Source organism: Pipra filicauda, unplaced genomic scaffold (genome assembly GCF_003945595.2).
Source record: "Pipra filicauda isolate LSUMZ 115617 unplaced genomic scaffold, ASM394559v2 scaffold86_size2582843_pilon, whole genome shotgun sequence".
Lineage (NCBI taxonomy): Eukaryota > Metazoa > Chordata > Aves > Passeriformes > Pipridae > Pipra > Pipra filicauda.
The window spans coordinates 764,389-776,971 of record NW_024105053.1 but is presented as its reverse complement, the minus strand read 5'-3'; the positions used below and the strand labels follow the sequence as shown (position 1 = coordinate 776,971).

At 39.0% G+C, this 12,583-nt stretch overlaps 1 long non-coding RNA gene across 2 annotated transcripts in view; it reads left to right on the top strand.

Annotated features, from left to right (window-relative positions):
* Positions 1-4,514: 4,514 nt before the first annotated feature.
* LOC120325172 overlaps positions 4,515-12,583 on the top strand; it is a 77,081-nt gene continuing 69,012 nt past the window's right edge. For both annotated transcript variants that reach the window (XR_005567060.1, XR_005567061.1), the window contains exon 1: positions 4,515-4,788. This is a non-coding gene — a long non-coding RNA (uncharacterized LOC120325172). The remainder of the gene's footprint in view (positions 4,789-12,583) is intronic.

Sequence of the window (12,583 nt, the reverse complement as noted above, 5' to 3'; positions counted from 1 at the left end):
CCTTACAAGAATCAAATCAGATATTAAAAGAAATATTCTTATCAGCCAAATGTAGGATCATTGGACGTGTAAGATCTATGATCGTTGAAAAAGAGAAAAGGTCTGGAGAGGGTCTGACTTCCTACCACTCCCTCAGTGAGTTCAGCAGCATACTGAAAACTTCACTTTCAAGCAGGAGGTAATGTTCCACCCCCAGCAGCTCTGTCTGCCCTGAAGGGAGCTGGAGATACAGCGAGGAAGGTGCTGCAGAGAAAATTTCTCCTCTGAGCAGGCAGCATTCTCAAATACTCACATTTGTCATTGGGTTGTTGTATTGCTGAAGGCTACTGTGATCTCTGAGAAAAAAACAGTAATAATGAGCACTTGTGCAAAATCATTTGTCTTTTCTCTGGTTGCTGCCTCTGTTTGCCTCTGCCCTCTAAATACTATTGTGGAGTGGGTAAATGGTCTCTCATGTGCTGCCCAAAGTCATCAGATATATCCTTAACTTTCTTTATCTCCTCCTTTATTTCCATGTGTTTTCACTTTCTTCTGTGATTTTGATAGATTTCTGGCCCATCTTCTTTGTTCTTACCCCTTCTCATTCAGGCCAGCAGTTAGTACATAATAACGAATTTCACCTTGGCTGTCTTGGTACTTTGTTTATGTTGGTTGTAGAAAAGAGAAAGGAAAAAAAAAAGGCCCTGTCTGTGGGTGTTAACAAAGTAATATTTCCTTACTCAGGCTCCATCAGCTTGCACAAGATGACAAATGCCATTTTTCTCAAGGCCAAATTATGAATCTTCCTACAATGAACCACATGCTGCTACTGGTTGTGTGAAGTAATGGTCTGGACCAGTGGACAACAGCATCTGGCTTTACAATGTGAAGTGGGACACATTCAGCTCTTAAAAAATGCAGCAGTCACAGGCCTCGAGTTTGAGGCAAGGGGAGAGTGAATTGGGTGGGAGAAGGATGGTAATTACACCTGCATGTCTGCGGCAGCCCTTATGGGGTTGGATATGAATTTTTGGATTTACTGTTATTAGAAGAGACTGCTCACAAGACAATAAAGATTGAAAATGTATGCAAAAATTATGAACCAGGTAAACGCCTCCAAAATCTTACTGGAAGGGAAATGCCTGCTTATATGTAATTGCTGTACAGTCCAGCCGTGCTGTCCATCTTCTGCGCTGAAACAGGACATCCCTCTGGTTCTTTGCAAGGCTCAAGATTCACTCATCCTCTGCAGATTTCTACACAGATGTCCTAAACATTTGAGGCACAAGCATTTTTTTGTGTCAACAAGAAATCCTGGCTTTCAAGAAGGAGCTCCTCATCAGTAATATCTAGGCCATATCTCACTAGTCTCTTTATTGTTGTTCTCCACAATCCTGGATGCTGAAACAGCCACCCAGGCATCGGAAAGTAGAAGAATCATTGGGATGCACAAAGTTAGCCAACCAGGAAGACAGCAGAGAATAGAAAAGCACTGAAAGACTGCTGTGAAGTATAGATACACACATGCAAAGATTAGTCAGCAAACACTAGCCAGCTAAACACAAGGAACTGGAACCTTTTTCAATATAGTCAGAAAAAGTCATATCAACTGGTAGGTGAATTCAGAAAGAAAGACTGCAGAAAGAGTAAGTGTGGAGAACAGGCTAACTCAGGCATGGTCACAGATACTGAAATAAAGTTCCCTCTGCCAAAGATCCATGAACCATGCAAAAATTTCTCTTAGTATTAAGTATGAAGCTATTTTTCTGATTTCTGTGTATAAGCACTGCAGAAATTGAAGCTTAGGTTCATAGTCTTTTGAAAATGCACCCAATTAAGCTCACTAATCAGGTGCAAAAAATTCAATTCTAGATATTAGCATATAGCCCTGTGTAAATAATTGATTTTTTGGTTGACTAGGCTAGTGTTTCTGTTCGATTTCACTTGAGTACCCAGAGGAGATACAGACTCCTCATTAACATGGAAAGAAGCATCATCTATTAGTCTTTGTACCTCAAAGACTACTATAAAAAACACAGAATATATGTATACCTTGATACAGTTAGAGTAGGAGGTAAGGTTTAGTTAGTAATTTAATGTTCTATTTCTCTCTATTAATTTTTGAAAATGGTTTTGTTGTTGATGTTCAATGTAAGTTATGGAGACATGTGACAAACAGCAAATGAAAGTAGTCTTGGCTTTAAGTATGTCCAGATGAGGTCCACTTTCTAAGAGTCAAAATTTTTCAAGAAACTGTTCACTCATGTTTAGCTTAATAGGTCCATGGCTTTGTGTTCCAGGGCAAAAACAACTACAGGGATAAAATGAGTTACACCAACACATACACAGATTCTACACCACTGGTGTCTCTTGCAACAATAACTCACAACCTCTGTTATGGAGATTTTATTACAACACAATAAAAGTGTGACCAGGCCCCCAAAACCACAGTTATGCTTTGATTGAAACTACACTGCCCAGGGTGGCAAATGTAAATGTCCAGATGTGCACCAGCAAAGGAGGTGAAAGAAAAGCACATTGTTCATCTTTAGCTGTGAGGAAATAATTTTTGTGCATCAGGTGACAACAATTCTCAGAGGTGATCTCGGTATCAAGATCATGCCAGCTTTTGAGAAAAGGATCATGGTTGGCTTTAGATTAAGTAAATCTTACTGGTTTGGTAAAAAATTTCATATGAATATTTCTTCCATTTTCAGTTTGCACCTATATACAAAATGAAACATTTCACAAAAGGATTTTGAATTGAAACTTGTAGGTAGTTGACATGGGTGGAAATTTTCAGCCTTAAATTTGCTTAATAGAAACCATGCTGAGTTGACCTTATGGATACGCAGCAGGGGAATCCAAGGCTCATGCTGAATGCAAGGCAGAAGACATTTAAGTGCTTGCCAACCTCAGCCAATCTCAGCCTATTACTCAGCTCAACAGGGTATGAAGCTCACATACACATATCTAAAGTATCTAGAAACATTATGTGAGATCAAGTCAAATCCACACATGCATGACATTTAATTACAGCAAGTATTGAGTTGGTTCACAGATGTTAAAGTCAGAAAGGATTGCTGTGAGCTTCAGCCTGGCACCTCTACAACAGAGTATAGTCATATTGTGATCATCTGACTCATGAGCATTGAAAGAAAACGACCACTGAGTTCAGTGAGCTGATATACTCTTAGCAAATACAGTTAATTACTTTTTATTATAAAATTTTCATGCAAAATACCCTCATTAATGAAGAGCGCTTGATTTTCCAGAGTTGTTTGATGAATTTTGGCCAGGGACAGCCCTAACGCAGTCCAGAGTTAATCAGGGCAGTGGATTGCTGTGTGAACAAGTGGCCATGGCCTCGTGGTTTACCTTTCTGTGCTATAGGAGCTACTAGGCATCCCTGCTGCCAGAGGTGAGCACAAGAGCTCATGGGACAGCAGCTGTGGCTGGGGTAACCACTGCACCACTAAGCAATGACAGCCATCCTGTGCCCTTTCAACTTCCTGGCTGGAATCTCCAACCTTCTGCCTTCTTCCCTCTCACCGTTCCTCTTCCACAATGTGAGCAGCTCGATCCAAGTCAGGAGCATGCTCCTCACCTCCAGTGCAGCAAAACACAACGCAGCCTTTGATGCTAGGAAGCCTTCAGTCAGCTCTGAGTCAGGAATCCTTTAAATTAATAAGATGTGTCTTCTGACTGCTGACAGGAGTCCCTAGACCCTGTATTAATCATTATTCATTAATAATCCCAAACTAAAATCTATTGGAACAAAAATTCCTTTTGGAAGTAATACCATTCAGATTTCCAATATACTTGGAATTTTGCTTCATGTTGCCCTCAGGTGAAGAATGAAAGGACTAGGATCACCCATGCCACCAACTAAAGTACCCAGAGGACCTCTTACCTCATTTTTACTGCATACCAGAGATTTATAGTATGAGACCTTTGATTTTATAGGGTGCTGTAAAGCAAATTCAAATACTAATTTAAATACATGAAGATTCTACCATTCAATTTTGTGAGCTATTTCCCTCATGGACAGACACCTATCTGCTGAAAACAAGTGAAACCTTGGACGTGTGGGGATTTTTTTGGCTGGTTTCATGTTGGGGTTTTATCCAAAGGGACCTGTGGGTCATGGACATTTATTTTAAATAAATGTGTGTTCTGATGCATATAGCATAGAACTCAAATTTTCACCCAAGGTATGTGTTTCTAGGCACAATCTGGGGTTTGGAAATACTTGGGCTACATGCTGGAAGGGAGGCTGTTCCATGGCATGCTGCCACATCCCTTTTGATTAGGAAGCTCATGGCTGGATAACTTCTGAAAACAGGAAGGTATGACAGCAAAACTTTATTTCGAATAAATAGCTCCTACATAAACACAGGAATTCCACTGCCATTCCTGCTTCTTATCCTCATCAGGTTTTGCAAGGACAGACTGGCTGGGTGACAGGTCTGATGGCTCTCGGCTGGCCACAGGTCACTGAGGGCAGGTTCCTTACCTAGCTCAGCTGTCATCTGAAAGAAATTCTCTGAAAAGTCACAACACAACCAGTGTTGGCAGAATTTACTGTTCCTCTGTGGATCTAGTGATTTTATAACATTTTCATGGAGACCTGAGGGGAAACTTCCAGCACTTCCAATCGTCTTACACACAAAATGTCTGCCGCCTCCCCTGACTGACAGTGGTTTGGAAGCCAACAAAACAACTGTGTTTTCACAGTGGGTGAAAACAAGCAGAGAGAACAACAACAGAGAAAAACAACAGGAGAACAAGGGAGGAGGCAGCCACAGGGTGAGGGCTGAAATTGGTTATGGGTGGGAGTGGGACGCCTGGTCTGGGCCTGTCTCTCCGTGTGCCGTGTGGAGGGAGGTCACCCCTCCTGCTGCTGTGTGGGTGGGTGTCCGAGGCTAGATTTTAGCCTTGGAAGTCTGCAGACACTTTGGAAGTACTGTCCGCCATAAGTTCGACTACCAGCAGGAAAATGAAGAGCACTAAAACTGGATTATATTTAACATATCAGCAGTGATCTCTGACGTGTGCTTGTGTTTGTTGGGGCCTGGCTGAGGTCAGCAGCCACGAGCAGCGCCATTTCTAATGCTGGCAGCTGCCGACTAGCAAAGTAGGATTTTCCTGAATTGTTTTTGGTGTATTTCAAACATTACGGAAAAAATTTCAAAGATGTCTTTAGAATGAAAAAAAAGTATGTTCTTTTCTGGGGAAAGAAATCCACCTGTCTCAGGTATATTGCGTGTCTTCTAACAGGGCAGTGAAAGTATATCGGTGCAGGAATTTGGAAGGCTGAGAACACCAAGTGAGCAGGGAAGTCAGGTAGAGGGAGGTGGAAAGTGACTAGAAGACCGCAGAATGGAGTTGGGGGAAGCTGCAAATGGTAGTAGTGTTCCCACCGAGGCTGAAGGGCGCTATTGCAGACCTGAAGAAGGGTTGAGTTCAGCTTCTGGTCTGCAATCACTGAGAAGAAAATGGATCACTTGGAGGTAGCTCAGGCTTAGGGAGTTGCAATGGGGCATGGAGGGAGAAGTTCATAGGGTACAGAAGGTGAAAGACACATGGAGTTTTTCAATTATCAGATAGAAAAGCATCATTACAGGATTGTAGTGCTGTGTCTGCAAGACAGCATGAGAGGCAATAGAGAACAAAGCTTTCTAGGCTATATTGACTTTGGTGCTGTGCTCAGTAGCATCTTGAACACTACAGTTAAACATGAATTGACCTATGTACTAACTACACGGTGCACATGTAAAAATCACTGATTCAGAAAAATTGACAGAACGCAATCTAGAGAAAAGATGCAGTAACTATTTGATGAAATACAGGTGTAAGAAAATGTTGCAATGGTAATGGTACGAGCTGTTACTAATTTGCTCTATTTATAGTTCAGTTTCTCCTAAAGTTCTCAATGAGGTTTGACGTAAAGTACGAAGGATTACTAAAAATATTTGTTAAATAAACAAAATGAAGCATATACATTCAATTTCTTAGAAGGTTGGTTAAGTTCATTTTAACTTAAATCATCTGCTTCCAAATCATCATAAAATTCAATCTCACACAAAAAAAGTGAATGTGGAACTGACTCTTGGTGTTTATGAAGCAATGTTACATCATTTCATTCCCACATTTAACTCACCTTTTAGCCATGGAGTCACACTTTCAGTGTTTGTATACTTACAATGTATTGCAGTTTCAACAAATCCCTCTTTAGAAGTTGTAAATATTCAGGTGAGAATCAGGTAGAAGAAAATCCAAACCATATTTGAGAATTATTATTTAAGTTCTACTCTCTCTTGCACGAAGTTTAAGAATATTAGTAGAAATCTGTTATCTTAACCATTTTAATCTTAATGTCTGCCATTAACACTTTACTATGCAGTTCCTAAATTACTGGACATTAGACTAGGCTTGTCATTGCTTCCACAAACTCACCTGGACTTTAAAAACAGACAAACCTGAAAATTTTCTGTATGTCCACCCTTGTGGACCTCACAGTTCTGATAAACTCTAAAAAGTACTTTGCACTGATAAATTAAAAATCCATCCTCAAAGTTGCCCTCTAATAGTCATACGTTGTTTAAATATACTGTGCAAACTGTGACTCCTTGGAACAATTACACAGATCAGTTGCCTATATTTCTTTATAAACAATACTGAGATTAATTAGTTGGAATGGCTTCCTTTGCTTCGCCTCTGATGTCATGAAAATGCTATTGCTAGCTCTTCCTTGGACAGAATAAACAAGAGTATCTGATATGCAAGCTAATATAATATCCTTTATTTACATGATTGTAAATCCTGTTAGCTTTAAAACAATTTTGAATCTAGGAGAGAGCCAAAAAGAAGAATAACAAAGGAGAGAAGTGACCTCAGCGATTCCACGCTGACGTATCTTCAGTCTCAGAACTGTCATGGGAAGCTTGTGTTATCAGTTGGCTTGGGAAACCTGAGTGATGGCTCTACCATTCTGCCCAGAGCAGGACATAAACAACTACTAATTGTTTCAGGACTTCATATCTTTTACCTGTATCTCTGTTAAGCTTTCTGCGTAGCATTCATAGGGTATCAGAGATGTTGAGTAGAGCTAATCCTTTAAAAAGAGTTAAACCAGAATTTTAGGGCTTCATCTGCAAAAGAACTTTGTATTCAATATCCAAGTGTTTTAGGCTTCTACTATAACATCTGTATTTTTTTTCTGTGTCTCCGCATCATATTGTTAATGTAAGTATCTAAATAGGAAATCTAACCTCTTTCAAAAATGGCAATCATATTTCCTCTGAAAATATTGTTGCATGATACAGAAAGGCCATGAAAGGTCAGCCAGCTGGTGTTGTATTTGTGAGGGAGTGCTACCCAATCTTAAGCTCAGGCTGGTTATCTAAGCACTCTTACAAGTATATTTTGAAAAGTGTAAGTATTGTCCATGCTACCTTATGATATCTACTCGAGAATGAACATACATTATAAAAATGATAAGCATTTAGCATACTTTGTCTATTTAAACATACCTTTTCAGCTACATTCCACACTTTGAGCTTTGTTATAAGATCAGCTGCTAAAGATTACAAAAAAAAAGAACCAAGGTAGAAGCCAGAACCATAGCACAAGCAGCAAAACTCATAGTTGTTCCAATGCAAATGAGTTTTCAGTCCAGCTTTGTCGAGGAAGGACTCACAGAGAAGTGGCTAGGAGTTTTTCTTGTCTCACAAGTAAAAGCTGGTTTTGCCTTACCGGTAATTGGTTGAGACCAGGACTTCACATACATCCAAATAGAAGTTTATGACACTGCGGTACCTTATTTAAGTCTACAGAATAACCTAAATGACGTAAGGCTGGGAAATTGAAATCATGTTCAAAGATTCCATACAGGTTAAAATTTCGTTAGAGCTGATTTCCTGTCACTAAACTCATAGTGGTCTTGCCTTATCAGATGTCTGAAAGCATAGAAGAGCCATCTTGCCCAAGGTCTACCCAAGCTACTTGCCATCATAAGTGAATGCCTGGAGAATAGTGGAAGCATGGCAAACATTTTACAAGTACACCAAATATTTTTGTTTCAGGAACTTCAAAAATCCTTCGTAGATCATAAATCCTGTCCCCAAAAGTAATGATTCCCTAATGCAGTGCATAATCTGAATGGATGCTGAGGCAATATCCCATATACTGAATTCATCCCGTTGGAGAAAATCTCCTGATACACACTCCATGCCTGATATGTAATAGCCTTATTTCTTGCAACCCCGTAGGGAGGTTTGCCTGTTTGCATCCATTCTGTAGCACACACATCGTGAGCTATGTTGGGTTGTCTGCAGGCATGTTATACAGTAGATCTGTTCTTATTCAGTAGGTCTAGTAATTTTTCAGGGAAAGGATAGTGACATTCAGACTCTACCTGCATGACTTACAAGGGCTGGAAACCACTGTTTTTGTAAATTCATTCCCTTTTTTCAGTAAGTGTGTGATTTATGGGATCAACCTTACAGGGTTAACTTTGCTGAAGTCACTGACATTCATCCCATGATTTGGCACTCTTCCTTTCTAAGAAAGGCACATGAAAATAACAATAGGAAAAGTAACTGGTAACTTAAGCTCAAAAAAAAAAAGGTACCTGATTTTGGTGTTTTCTTTCTTTCCCTGAATTTTTTCCTTGACAAAAATAGGTAAAGTAACCATGGACCATATATTACCAAGAAATCAGATATTATTCAGAAACTTAAGCTCTTACCAAAAACCTGAACCAATGTTTATACACTTAAAACTTTGTAATATTTAATTTTGTGTGATAAATATTCTTCTATTTTAAAAGATCACTAGGAATTTCCAAGTATAAAACTGAGTCTGACCTGGCTCACATGTTAGACTTGTGAGTAATCAGAAGCTTCAGATTTAGCAGAGTGAAAAAATTAAAATTGGATTCAGATTTGCTGTGAATTTTCATTTTCCTTCTGGATTCCATGTCTCTCAAGTGTACCTTAAAATAGTATCATTTTTGATCCATAATATAACTTTTATAGAATTACTGAAGCCTATGCTATCCATAAGAATTAACACAAGTATATGTAATTTTATTTAATATAATTGATGTGCTTAATGTACGTTAACACACTGAGAATTGTGCTAAAGTTCTGAACAGTACAAAACTGTTTTAAAAAAGGGAGCTCACAGGATATCTGTGACTTTTCTAGAGGAATGACTTTAAATGGGTCCTTCACTATTTTACCTACCCTGGACTCTATGGGCAAGTCTGTGTGACTCCACACTCTACAGCTGGTCAGGTAAAACCGCTACTGAAAAAGCACCGGCTCTGCATTTCCTCATCACAGTTAACATTGAATCCATGGGCACACTCTCCTCCCCTCCTGCCTCAGCCTATTTGCCATAAAGCAATTTTATCTTTCTGCTTCGTGTCTCACTTTTTGTCCCAAACATTTAGCTAATCTTCAGAGCCCTGTAAGATTTTTCACCTACAAGATTGGATGATAGATTCCAGTGCTTTTATTTGCAAAGAGTGTTGTCCTAAATGAGAGAGAAGACAACGCTTTATTTACTTTAGTGAGCCCCATTCCAGACAGCTCTAAATTCCCAAATTTGCTTGTTTAGTTTGTTGTTACACTTGGTGGTGTGCCCTTGAGGGAATTTTTCGAGCAGGTTTGTGGAGTTGCTGTTTGTGTTTGCTTTGTTTCTGATTTCTGATGGTGTCTTTTACTGTTGTGGTATTCGCTCAACTGAAAAGCATAATTTACCTTTACAGATTTGCTGAAGAAAATCTGTCTGCTGCAGTCATTATCTTTATAAGATTTAGTTCAACGCATGGTCACTTACTCCAGGATGTGAAGGAGACAATAAAGGACAGGCAGAAAGCAGTGAGGGGGTTACTAGAAAGTCTTGAAACTTAAAGAAATACTGCCATTCAAAATGGTGTTTTGTTTCATGTGCAAAGCAGGTTCTTGTGACAGGATTAAGTTCTCTAAGATTTTCAGAAAGCATTTGCAATACGAATATGAAAGTTTTACCTGTTTTTTTTATATATGTAAAACTTGCTGGTTTTTATTCTAATTTTTTCAGACTAACTTTATCTGTTTGTATTAGTAGCAGCCAAGCACGCTGTCCTAAGGGCTCTAGTGCAACACATTAGTGATCAAGATGCCACAGTTCTACTGGTCTTCTGTGTGATCCAGGACAAACTGATCACTGTGTGATCCAGGACAAACTGAGGACTTCTCTCCTTCAGTCTTGGAGCTCAGAAGATGCAATACTGCAGACCTAGCAACTTCCATGTGGAAAAAAACCACCACTTTCTGAATTTCTTGGTGGTATGTCAAAGACAATTTTGTCTCCAAGAACATTAATGGGGGCAAGGGAATAGAACAATATAAATATTGTTCTTTCAAGAGTATTGAGTTGTTAAAACAGAGGTAGGACTCTAAGGTTTAGCTGGTTGGGTAAGATCCTTAATCTCTCTAATCCTCCAGCTGTGGATTCCTTACCCCATCTTCTTTTTGTTGCTCATTCTTTATACCATAATTTTTTCCCATCTGTTCTACTACATGCATCCATAATTTCATAGCTCCCACACTAAATGAAGCTTTGACTTTCTAAACACTGCTTGAGGCATTGGGGCTTGTTTGTTGTGGTTTTTTTACTGCAGAATCCACTGTAAATTCTGTCTTCAGTTGGTTATTAGGTTTTTTAGGATGATCAGCTCTTCTACCCAGAGCAAGTCACTCTAACATCTGATAACTTCTGGTGAAAATAGTTGTTCTGCTACTTCAGCTGTTTCAAATTGTGAATAAATGACTATTTGCACCCAACACATGAGCTCTTTGCATTGCCAATATCAAATCCATGGTTTTCATTATTTTAAGCTACTGGTATTGCAAGTGCTGTCTAACTGCAAGGCATTTGGTCTCAACAACTGAACGGCACCACAAAAATAGAAAATATTTCATTGCTATTTATATTTTATAATAATAAATATAGCAGTGATATCAGGAGAGATATATGTGTGACAGTAGCTTTTGGAAAGTTGTTGGCTGTGTTCTGGTAGAGCATAAAAACCTTTTCCTCTGTTTTGTCTTCGACTGAGGTTAACAAAAACAGCAAACTGGACAGGAAAAATTCTAGGGCATGGTCAACTATGTCTTTTTCAGTCACACTCATTTTTACTGGGAGATGAAGAATAGGATTTTTGGTTCTAAAACAGGAGACAGTAACGTTGGGCTGAATAAAAAAAATGCTAAGGGATTTACATATCATTCTACATCTTTGAACTGTATGTTTCTAAGTCATGTTATAAACATATTTCTCTACTCTACAAACTATTTTAACTGATGCTTGGACTGTATTATGTCACATTCCTGTAAAGATGCCGATAGCTGAGTTATTCATTACTATGTAAAGAATATTATTTGGCTACTTTCTGTTTCTTCATCCATCTTCACATCTTCTTCCTTCTGAAATCCCCTTGTGCCTGATGTTTTTGACTGCATAATTTTAGCCAGAGATTCTATAATTTCAGAAAACTCAGTGTATGGGACCGTAATCATCTCAAGGTCATCTGCTCAAGACCTGACCTTTAAAAATGAAAATCATTTGAAGATCAGGGAAGGTGAAGAGGACTATTGAATCACAAATTTGAGTGTGTAGGAGACTGAAGGACAGATTGTGTGCAGTCACAAATCACAGAACTGAAGGCTGATTTCTAAGTAGTCGACTCTGACATACACTACAAGAGCAGTGAGAGAGTCCTGTAATTGCCATGACATTCACATTCAGATCAGTTTGAGGTGAGCAGTGAAAATGGATGACTAGGACATCACTACTTACAAGCTGTCAGGAACAAACTTAAAAGATTACACCAGGGAGAGCTGCACATCCACACAGATTATTAGTGCTGACATCAGCTGCTGAAAGTAACTTGCACTGTTTTTAGAAACCATCCTTGGTATGCATTGGAGATATTCAGAATCCCTACATGGTAACCTTATCTATAGCCATTCTGCCTCATTTGTTACTTTCAGGAGATACCTATACATATGTGTTTATGAACTCTGTAAATAGCCATCCTCATTTTCTACATTGAAGGAGAAATTGATTCTTCTTTAATACTAAATTATTTAGTAACATCAATAAAACTTCTGAGCCATTTCACAAAGTTCTTCAGAGAACAGCTGCTACTTCATGGTGTTTCTGAACACTTCATCAAGCTGAGGAGGACAGACCTGCCAGCTTTCACCTGCAAGAATAACCTGGCTTACAGTCTTGATCTTCCTCCAAGGGGAAGGGCTGTACATTTAGTGTCATTCCTCGGTCAAGTTAACACTAAAGATGGTGGATCCCTGCAAGCAATTTTTCATTAATAAGTGAGTGCCTTTTGTGAAGGAAAGGACTGGACCACACACAGGGAACGTATTACCTTTTTCCTTCCTACCATTTCTTCTTTTGCTCTGTGTCTCCTTTTCCCTAATCTCCTTATTTTTATCATATGAAATCTGAAAGCGATTGAAGGAAGGGAAAGGATAAATATATTTCCTGAAACTGTTAGTGTGAATGAGGATTGATTTAGAACTGTGCAGCA